Source organism: Balaenoptera acutorostrata, chromosome 4, assembly GCF_949987535.1.
Source record: "Balaenoptera acutorostrata chromosome 4, mBalAcu1.1, whole genome shotgun sequence".
In the NCBI taxonomy this organism is placed as follows: Eukaryota; Metazoa; Chordata; class Mammalia; order Artiodactyla; family Balaenopteridae; genus Balaenoptera; species Balaenoptera acutorostrata.
Window position 1 is genome coordinate 141,443,315 of NC_080067.1, and position 8,131 is coordinate 141,451,445.

Sequence of the window (8,131 nt, forward strand, 5' to 3'; positions counted from 1 at the left end):
TGGAAACACTGCCACCTAGTGCTAGAAGACAGACTTTCAAAAACTTGGATTATGGCTTTGCACTGGTCAGGCTCTGTGATGTTATCACTAACACTGGGAAAGGGTCCACATCCCTTTATAAAAGCTGGGAGAGAGAAGAAATGAGAGAAGGGCGAAAGAAAATGAGAAGGAGAAGGAGGGTTGGGGTGCCCACGTGGTCAGGTCCCTAGCATTTTCCATCAGACAGACCGACATTGGCAGAATGATCAGATCTGGAGAACCCAGAAAGCTCCTACACAGAGAAGAGTGATTGCAAAGGCACTGCAGAATCTGTTTGCTTAAAAACATCTCTGCCGCGTAATACTGCCCATATGCTCCTATTGATGTTGATTCCCACAGGATGCAAAAGGCACAGCCAAAAGGCACAGCTACCCTTCATTCAGTGGGTCTCTAGTGAGCACCTATTCTGCGCCAGGCACGCCTGTGGGCGCTTGGGGGGATGTTATACCCAGAGACTTCCCATGTCATCTGGAAATAGGCAGCCTTCTAGCCCTCCTTCCTGGGTACCAAGAGATGTTTCCCTTTGACTTTAAAAGGGGAGCAGGAATGGAGACTTTGGTGGGAGGTTCTGGAGCTGGAGGAGGGGACCCCAGGGCTCCTGGCTGAGGGAAAGTGTGGAGGGACGCCAATGACCAGGTGCAGGAGGGACCCGCAGGGTAAGAGGCAGGGAGGCTGCGAGGACAAGAGTTAGCCACGCCCTGACTTTGCTTCAGGCTGCAGTGACAGCAGAGTCAGCAGTCCCTGGTGAAACACTTTAGCTGGTGAACGGGTGGCCCATTCTAGGCGGCTTGGCTGTAACGGAGGAAACTTCCTATTATGAAGGGGCTCTAAGCAGTGTTTCAGCCTCTGTTGCTCTTTCCCAGATTATCCCGTATATCAGCTTCCGAGGGCTGCTGAAATAAGATACCACATACTGGTAGGCTTACAAAGTCACAGATGTGCTTTCTCACAGTTCTGGAGGCCAGAAATCAAGGGGTCAGCAGGACCATGCTCCTTCTGAAAGCTCTAGGGGAACATTCTTCCTTGCCTCTTCCAGCTTCTGGTGACTCCAGGCATTCCTTGGCTTGTGGCTGCATCACTCCAATCTCCGCCTCCATCTTTACATGGTCTTCTCGTCCGTGTGTCTCTGTCTCTAAATCTCCCTCTGCTACAAAAACACCAGTCATTGTATTAGGGACCCCTAATCCAATACTCCCTCACCTTAACTTGATTACATCTGCAAAGACCCTGTTTCCAAATAGGGTCACATTCACAGGGACTGAGAGTTAGGACTTCAACATGCTTTTTTTGTGTGTGTGTGGGGGGGTCACCCACAACACCCTGCCTGAGTTGCTTTATAGAATAATCCACCAGGAACGACATCCTTTCCCTTTGTGCCAGAGCTGCATTTGGTTTGGTGTGTCTGTGACTTTGGGCTCCTTTTAGTTAAGGGGGATCTCTGCTCGGCTGTTTCTGCCCCAATAAAGGGCCAGCTGTTGGAAGTCTGCTTGTCTGCAGCCTATTCTATAGCTTTCCTGATACATCATTGATAACCAGAATGGTTATCCCCCTCAGTCTGGGAAAAAAAGAGAAGGCTGGGTCACCCTATCTGACTCTAGAAGATTACGACTCTACTCTTATGACCTCGTTTTACTTTAATTATCTCCTAAAAGACCTATCTTCAAACGCAGTCACCTTGCGGGTAAGGGCTTCAATATATGAATTTTGGGGTGGGACACAGTTCAGTCCACAGCATAGACTGTAAGCTTTGTGAGGGCTGGGACTCTGCCTCATTCATCACTGAGCTCCTGGTACAATAAATGGCAATAAATACTGACTGATGTACTTACTTACTGAATGAATGAATGAATGAGTGAATGAAATGATGAGGATGTCAGAAGATGCTGGCTAGATTCCTCCTAACACCTCTATGAGGTAGTGTGGCTGTTGTGATAGATCTCATTCGTCTATTCCAACCTGCTTCCACTGGGTTTTCCTTTTCTGCAGAGGCTGGAGAGGCTAAGACTGAATTTGCCAGCCTGCCTTGTGAACAAGGCTCCAGACATGATTCAGGAGCTGCAGATGAGCTGCAGCCAGGAGAGACTTGAATTTGGAATGGGATTAAATGCACAGAGAGGCACAGTCGGGAGCACCTATTTATTTATCTATTTATCTGCCCGTGCAGATCTAATAGGTGAGGAGGGACCACTTCAGGTGTTCTGTCACTGCAGGCAGAGGTTCCCGGGCTGTGCGGCCTCCTGATTCCGGAGCTTCCTGCTGGATGTAGAAGAGGCAGCTCCCTGGCGGGTTAGTTCTCTGAGTCATTCCTGGGAGCCTCATCTGCCGCCTGCTTCTCCGGCCCTTCTGAAGGTTTTGTAAGCACATACATCTGATATTAAACCTATTTCTGCTTAAAATAACTAGACTGGTTCCTACAGCTGCAAGGGGATGCTGAAAGAGATGGGAACACTCACACCCCTTGCACAGGTGAGACCTGGAAAGATGAACAGCTATCCAAGGCTTAGAGGTTGTAAGGGCCTCCCCTGGTGTCTGAACCCAGGTATGACCCCAGTGAAGAAGAGGCAGGACAGTGTAGGGGAGCATGTTTACACAGTGCTGTGGTCCCTGAAGACACAGTAGACGGGAGGATAAGTCAGTGAAGGGAAGGCAACAGCATGGGGATGAGAAACCTTCAGAGGATAAGTGACCACAGGGCCTTTCAGGTTAGCAAGCTGACTTAGTAGGGATGGAATGTGAGGGCTTGCAGTGTCACAGGCACCAGGGCTTGGACTGAAGCGTCCCTCTGGGCCAGGCAGAGGCCTTGGGTTTTGGTGAGAGGCCTGGTGACATTTGCTCTGGCTTTCAGTTGGAATACGGATGCAAAGTTTTTTTGTGTTTCTGAGTTTCCCCAGGAGCTGGTGGGTGGGAGTGGTATGATCTTGCTGGAACCTGGGGCCTGGCAGACCTCTTTCAGAGACACACAGCTTGGAAATTCCCAGAGGCCTGCCGTTGTGGGCTGAAGAGCACCGACCCCTACCCAGACCTTGGAAGAATTCACGGTGCTCTACCTGCAGGTTCAAGGACATAGAGAATGGATTCTGAAGCAGAACATTCAAACCACCAGCACCAACTGGGAGCTGATGTAATAGGTCACAACACCTGAGGGCAGGTGTACTTGATGGTTCCCCTGATGGGGAGACTCAGGAGTTTTGTCACCCTCTGATGGCCCTAGGCCGGAAACCTCAGTTGCAGCTGCAACAGAACTCAAATGACCCTGAGTGTGAGAAGGGAGATGACCCCGGTTATGGTGTATCAGTGATTGGTGAAGGTAACCTCCTACAACACTCTATTGAGTTACTGGGGCCACCATGAGATTTCCAAGACTATGGTGATCATAGCGTTAACGCTGATGAAACTGGTGTTGTGATGCAAGTATGAAAAAAATGAAGTAATAGCTTTTGACAAAGCCCAATTTCTTCCCATCAGAAAATGAGTACCTAAGACAGGACTTATTGAATTGGATCCAGTGACCACATGTGCCTGACTTACTGGACATACATGCTAAACACTCTGACTCCTGGGCTTAACCAGACTTACTGAGTTGGAATTTCTGGGGATATGCATTTATAAGAATCTAAGATGATTTGAATTACACTAAAATCTGGAAGTCACCAGTCTTAGGCATTCTGGTCATCAGAATAATACGATGACCAGATATTTTAATACCTGTCTCAAGCTGTTTTCCAAGGGATCTGAGGAATGATGGAATGGGCCCGGGCAGTCTTAACTAACTGTTTCCTCCAGGGTCTCCAGTGGGTCAGCTGTGTAGGACAGGAAGCACATGGGTCCTTACAGCCACACACCTGTCCCCGAGCAACAGTACATCTTACACTATCAGAGATCTTAGGGGAAGTACATATGCATGTACTTATACCCCACCTTATTCCAATGGGATTTAAGATGTTGGGTTTATCACAGTAGATTGTATAAACTTCATTTAAAAAGAATAAAATCTCTGACCTACTTTTCTTTCCTTCTTTTTTCTCCCAATACCTTCATTTTGGATTTCTAGCTCCAGAATTCTGAGAGAATAAATTTCTGTGTTTTTTTAACAGCAGTCACATATACCTAATATTTATCATTTTAACCATGGGTAAGTATACAGTCCACTGGCAGTAAGTGCTTGCACAATCATCACCATCGTCTACACCTAAGTCTTTTCCCTCATCCCCAACGTAAACTCTGTATCCATTAAACAATAAATCTCTCTCTCCCTCTTCCCCCAGCCCCTGATAACCGCTATTGTCCTTCCCGTCTCTGTGAACTTGACTATTCTAGATACCTCAGATAAGTGGAATCACACAATATTTCCAGCTGAAGCAACCAGGCACAATTCCTTCTTCCTCCACCTTCTGTTCTGTTCAGGCCCTCAGTGGGTTGGGAGACATCCGCCCACACCGGGGAGAGCCATTTTCTTTACCAAGTCCACCAATTCAAACGCTGATCATCTGTAAACCCCCTCACAGACACACCCAGAAATAACATTAAATCTGGGCAGCCCATGGCGAGTCTACCCACACATAAGACTAACCATCACAAGGACTCAAATTCTCCATCACTTAAAAAAAATATTTTTTTTTATTGAAGTATAGTTGATTTACAATGTTTCAGGTGTACAGCAAAGTGATTCAGTTATATATACATACATATATATTCTTTTCCATGATCAGTTATTACAAGATACTAAATATAGTTCCCTGTGCTATACAGTAGGTCTTTGTTGTTTATCCATTTTATATACAGTAGTGTGTACCTGTTAATCCCAAATCCTTGACTGTCACATCCAATCCATTGCTCTGTCCTGCCAATCCTTCCTTTGTCTGATTCCTTCCCACTGAGAGCACTCATTATTTAAGTCTGTGTAAGGTGGTTACCATAGGTAGCCTGAATGCTGGGGGTGACGATGCACTCTTGGGGTCTACATTGTAAACTCACCACGTAACAGATGAGGGGGCTGTCTGTAGGTCCTCTACGGGGACAGGATCACTTCCCTCTTGAGACCTGTGTAAACCTTGGGGCTTCAGAATTTAAGAGAAAGCTGTGTAGTATTTAAAACAGCTGTAGAAAGAGACTGTGACCAGTATGGAGTCTAGGGGAGAAAAGGGAGGCGGTCAGGAATTGGAAGGTGCAAGCGTCTCGGCACCCAGGGCTGTGCAGCCAATGCCATGTCATCAGAAGTCCCTCACGACCCGTGATAAATGCTTATCTGTGCTCTGGTCCATGTTCACCAAGCAACCTGCTGGTGTTGTGATGCACCCCAATTACCTGGATGGAAGAAAGGCGGTGCCTTGGATGGTAGCCTGGAGTGTCCCAGGACACTGCTACAAAAGTCCATTGCTGAGATGATGATTCGAAATAAAAAGGCACTCCGAGGGCTGGAGAGCAGACGTGGGACTTGCAGCAGGGCGGTGTCCCTGCCCACAATGGGCAGAGCTCATTGACGTGACCCCAAAGCCGTCAGCCACCTGCCTGCTCAGCCACAGTATCACCCACGTGGCGATCTTTCCCTGGATGCGTGACTCGAGTCCCCACTTGCCCTGCATCTGGTCCTGATTCCTCACAAAGTCCAAGGGTCTCCAAGCCTCGGCCTGAACTGTGATTGAACCCAAAGACCCACAGAGCTGAACTTGGTATTAAAGTCACAGAGTCAACGATCTTTCTGTCTCTGTTGCAAGTCCTGGGAGTCAGAGGCAGTCACTAGAGCCACTGGCCTTGGGTCTTTCCCTGCCCTCACTCCCTTACTCCCGTCTTCCCTCAGCTGCCTTGCCTGTGAGTGCAGTTTCCTGGGCAACCCAGAGCGGTCCCCAAACTTACCGACCCCCTGGTTGGTCCCCAGCTGGGAGGGAGCCCTGGGGTAGAGCCCATCACCTGTGCTGCAGGAAATGGACATGGCTGGCTGCACGAGGAAACACAAATGGTGCAATGACACCCCAACCGTAGTCCGGAGAGCCCAGAGCCCTCAGGCCCATTCTGGGCAGGGATCTGCAGTGGCAGCGGGGAGTCGGGGGAGGCTGAAGGCCATGGTGAGTGAGGAGTTTCAGGAAAAACTCCAGCAATGGAAGATGAAGGCCTGGAAAGGCAGATGGATGGACAAGAGGAGGCCTGAGGTTGAGGGCTTTGGATTTCCTTCTGCAGGCGCAGAGAGGAGCTGGGCAGGTCTCCGAGGGGGCGGCGCTGAGTGTGGTTCCCCCAGCTCTGAACCGTGGTCTCTGCTGTGGTTGTTTCTTCCCCATCTCATCTCCCAGCTGCCTCTTGAATTTGTTTTCTTGTGAGATGCATCTTAGACATGAGAGAGTAAAAAATATCTATGTCTGGATTCATGGGTAATCAAACAAATATCCATGTAGCTACCACCCAAGCTACCAGTAACTTAGAAGCTCCAGGGCACCCTTCTGTGTATACCCACCTCCTACCCCAGAGGTGACCTCTATTCACAAAGCATAAACAAGGGGTGGGGACCGGACAGCATGGGGGAAGGTGGGGGCATGTGTAGCTGAAGGACATCTTAGGAAAAGGATGACTTCCTTTTAGGCTTTTTGCTGATGGTCCCAGCATAAACCTGGCCAGGCACACCCAAACCTTCGGCCCCTGGGCGCTCACTTGTCCGGGGTGGCAGATGTGGGAGGTGTGTTCTGTGCCTGCCCCACACAGGTCAGTGGAAAAGAAGAGCCACCAATGGTGACACGTGGATGATTTCAAGACTTCAGGGGGGACAGGAATAGGAAGCAGAGTGCCCTGTGTCAGGATGCTGTTGGCCGTAAATAACAGAAAGCCCAACTCAGACTGGCTTAGACAAGTGGCTTATTTACTGGCTCACCTAACTGCAAGTCAGACCTCCATGTCCCATGGTTCTCTGGGTTCTGCCCTCCTGTGAGATGCATGCCATGTTCTAGGTCTCACCTCCAGGCACAACAGCATTCGGAGGACCAGAAGAGTGTTTCCTCCTGTGGTTTTTCTCTAAGAGCAAAGGGATTTCCCCAGAGGCACCCCCCCCTCCCCCGGCAAACCTTCTTTCAATGGGTCTAACGGGTCCACCGCTGAACTAATCTTTGGTGCTTGAGTTCTAGAATTCAACTTTAATGGGGGGATGGGACCACCATGACCAGCTTAGATGAATGCGACTCTGCCTTGGACTGGAGGCCACCATAACCATAGCCTGACTGTTACCCCTGGGAATTTATCGAGATGTTGGTGAGCACACTGGACTTCCCTTCAGATGCAAGATAAGGGGTTCAGGTCCATTTTAGGTTGCAAATGCTACTACAAAAGAATTGTGCATACATTCATTTATTTATCCTCGAAGACCATTTCCGTGTAGGATCTTATAAAATGTCCCACGCAAACAAAGCTGGTTGATAGGACAAATCAGCCTCTCATACCCTTTCCTCTGAAGAGCTCTTCCTGTGATAGTTTAATAATACTCAAAGGAATGCATCATGTTACCGTGATATAAGTAACTAGATAGTTGCCCTAGGGGTTGGAATCTAGAGATAATGGTCAAAGCACACTACCACTGAGAAATTCAGGGGTCTAGAAATAGACTAGGAAAAGAGAAATCTCTTGGGGAATCCTAGAAGTCCTCTCCTCACTTGCAGGTCTTGCCCAGCGTGAGGAACAGGTGTTATCTATTAATAAATATGAGTGTATTTTATTATTTTCTCCCTCTTGCTTTTTTCATTAATATGATCTTCTGGAAATCATTCCATAGTGGTATAGGAACTATTCCTCTTTCGTTTCCACATTGTGTACCTGGGCCCCAGTTTATTCAACCAGTTTCTAACTTATTCAACCACTTCCCTATTGATGGACATTCAGGTTGTTTCCAGCCTTTTGCTCTTAAAAGCAATGCTTCCGTGGATGGCTGTGTGCATGTATCTCAGTTGCATTTTGTCAGTGTACCTTTGGGAAAGATTCCTAGAAGTGGGATTGCTGGGCATATATATGCATATATATATTTGCATATATAAATTTGCTAGGTAATGCCAAATCCTCCTGTGTAGAGTTAGACCATTTGAATCACATGGTTTTATATCTCTCTCTCTCGTGCTGTTAA